A 3,125-nucleotide genomic window follows, 5' to 3' on the forward strand; every position below is an offset into this window, starting at 1 on the left:
GGCCATGCTTTTTAAAATAACATTCATGAAGACTTCACTAAATACAGTTCTTAACCTCTTCATCTGTATTTTGTCAACTTACAACGTAAAGAAACAAATAATGAAAAATTCTCATTATTAACATTTCATCTACTCTAAAATATATGAGTGTTTAAAAGCTCTGATAAGCATTTCTCAAAACATTCCCAAATTCACTGATCTAATTAGCAATGAAGCTAAACTTAATACTTATATGAACTTTGAGTGGGAATTCCTGATGGAGCATATTGATAACCATAGTATAAAGCTTTTTTTCTTTCCAAATTATATATGCTAAAGAAATTGATTTTTGAAAAAAGAATTTTCTCTTAGCTCCTTTGTGAGTTTGCATTACAATATTACCACTTTTGAAATTAAAAAACTTATACCACTCATTTCATTTCTTGAGCTTATTCTTTTTTTTTTTTTTGAGTTTTCCAAAGATTTATTCGAAGCAGAAACAAGGGTCAGATACTTGTTGGAAAAAAGCAGTTTTAATGGTTTTCAAAAATACTTCTTAAAAAGTATTCTAGCACAAGTTTTCTTTGTAAACTAGATTATGTTGTAAACTTTCTCCTAAATCTTATAAGAGTGTTGGTTCTTAAGAACTAGAAGTTACTCCTAATTCCAAATCTATCTTGCGCTCCTGAAAAACTGCAGAGAGGCACTTGAAAGCTGTTCCTTTAAGATATGGATTTTTTTTTTTTGAAATTCTAGCGGGTAATAATTGCTGCACCGAATCTGTGCAAGCTTCACTCAAGGTCATCATGATGCTGACAAGTTTCGTTGATAACCTGTCCATCCCTAGTTTCAACCTCTTAATCAGAAGCGTTCTCTTTGAGTGAATGTCAACCAGAGGGAGTGAATCCAGGTTGGTTTCCCTCAGGTTCAGGGAAGAAAAGTTTGGAAGAGGCAGAGCAATCCTGCTCTCCTCGCCTTCCAGCAGCTTCCTGTACGTGGCAATCTCAATGTGGAGAGCATCTTAACATTCAGCAGGTCCTGGTACTCCCGAAGGTGAGGAGCCATTTCTTCCTTCATGTTCTGAATCTCATCCTGGAGGCGGCCAATAGTGTCTTGGTGGTTAGCAGCTTCGGCGGCCAAGTTCTCTTCCATTTCACGCATCTGGCGTTCCAGAGACTCATTAGTCCCTTTGAGTGCATCCACTTCGCAGGTGAGGGACTGCACCTGGCTCCGGTACTCAGTTGACTCCTGCTTCGCCTGGTGCAGGGCATCGTTGTTCCGGCTCGCAGCCTCAGAGAGGTCGGCAACCTCGGGCCTGTACCATTCCGCGCCCTCCTGAAGGTTCTTGGCAGCCACGCTTTCATATTGCTGGCTTGGAAACATCCATATCGATTTGGACGTGCTGGTCCTGAATCTGGGCCTGCAGCTCCTGGATTTCCTCATCATGTAGTTTCTTCAAAAAGGCAATCTCTTCTTGCAAGGATTCCACTTTCCGCTCAAGGTCAAGACGCGCCAAAGAAGCGTTGGCACCAGCCTGTCGGGAAGACTGCAGGGTGCTCTCGGCTTCCTCTCTCTGAAGCATCTCCTCTTGCAACTTCTCCCAGAGCCGCATGATGTCCTCGACCGGGTCGTGGCGCTCCACCTCGACGCAGGCCTTGTCGTTGGTGAGCTGGTCCACCCGCCGGCGCAGCTCCCGCAGCTCCTCCTCGTAGAGGTCCCCCAGGCGCGACTTGCCCTGGCCCCGGAGCTGCTCGAGCTCGGCCAGCAGGATCCTGTTCTGCTGCTCCAGGAAGCGCACCTTGTCGATGCAGTTGGCGAAGCAGTCATTCAGCTCCTGCAGCTGCAGCTTCTCGTGGTGCGCGTGGGCTTGAACTCGGTGTTGATGGCGGCGGCCAGCGAGAAGCGCGCCGAGTCCTGCAGCAGACGCACGCCAGGCACACTGCTCCGCAGGCCAGCGCGGAGGAGCGCGTGGCGGACGCGCCGCGGGACGAGGCCTAGAGGCTGCGGCTGGTGCCGGGGCGGGCGCGCCGCCCAGGCTGTAGGTGCGGGGGGACGCGGCCGCGTAGCTCCGCGCGGAGCTCGGCGGCTCCCGGGCCGGCCGCCGCACATCCTGCGGTAGGAGGACGAGGACACAGACCCGGTGGCCGTGGCTGCGGAGGGCGGCGGTGGGCTGCGCGGCTGCGGCGGCGCGGCCCGGCTCAGGGAGGCCCGGCGAGCGAGGGCGCGGGGGTGCGGGCAGAGCTCTTGAGCTTATTCTTGATGAGCTGGTGTTGGAAGATCATTTGTGGGTCATGGAAATTTGTACCTATAGTTCAGTGCAAGAATTCTCACCTTGATGTGATAGTTCTAATTTCAGAAATATAACTATGGTAAGTTTTAGAAAAAAGTGATACATTTGGACATCAGCAAATATTTGTAGAAGTGGCATAGATGTTTCAAAATAGATAAATGCATTTCATCGCTCTTTTACTAGACTGAGAGAGATAAACCATCATTCCTTACGATAATCCTGAACAGTTACATGTACAGTGCTTACATGAGATGACTCCAAAAGCAAAATAAATTTCTAAAGTAAGCAGTGTTCTCAGTACTTAAAAACTGGGGAAGGTAGTTAATCATTATATTATAATATTATTTCCCCTTACTAGAGTGGTCAGAAGTCTCGCCTATTCCTTTATCCATACCTTCTAATCTAATTCTATCAACCAGATTCCATAAAGCCTACATAAGCCTGTTTGGAGAAAGAAGCTCCATTTACACTCACACTGAACAATTGGACAAGTATAACATCCCCAAGTGCAATAGCTAGATTTCTTTTTTGAGTAAGAGTGTTTGTACTCGGGTGCCTGAGTGGCTCAGTCACTTAAGCCTCTGTTTGGCTCAGATGATGATCCCAGGGTCCTGGGATCAAGTTCTTCATTGGGCTCCCTGCTCCATGGGGAGCCTGCTGTTCTCTCTCCCTCTGCCTGGCATTCCTCCTGCTTGTGTCTCTGTCTCTCTCTTTGTCTCTCAAATAAATAAATAAATAAATAAATAAATAACTTTTAAAAAGGGAGAGAGAGTGGTTTGTATTGGGGGTGCCTCGGAGGCTCAGTCAGCTGAGCATCCAACTCTTTTTTTTTTTTTTTTTACTGGAGTGCAATTGC

The 3,125-nt window shown here is 47.1% G+C and overlaps 1 pseudogene; it reads right to left on the minus strand.

Moving 5' to 3' along the window:
• Positions 1 to 755: 755 nt before the first annotated feature.
• On the minus strand, positions 756 to 2,228 carry LOC119879094 (annotated as a pseudogene).
• Positions 2,229 to 3,125: the final 897 nt, after the last annotated feature.

The sequence above is a fragment of the Canis lupus genome, unplaced genomic scaffold, assembly GCF_011100685.1.
Source record: "Canis lupus familiaris isolate Mischka breed German Shepherd unplaced genomic scaffold, alternate assembly UU_Cfam_GSD_1.0 chrUn_S268H428, whole genome shotgun sequence".
In the NCBI taxonomy this organism is placed as follows: domain Eukaryota; kingdom Metazoa; phylum Chordata; class Mammalia; order Carnivora; family Canidae; genus Canis; species Canis lupus.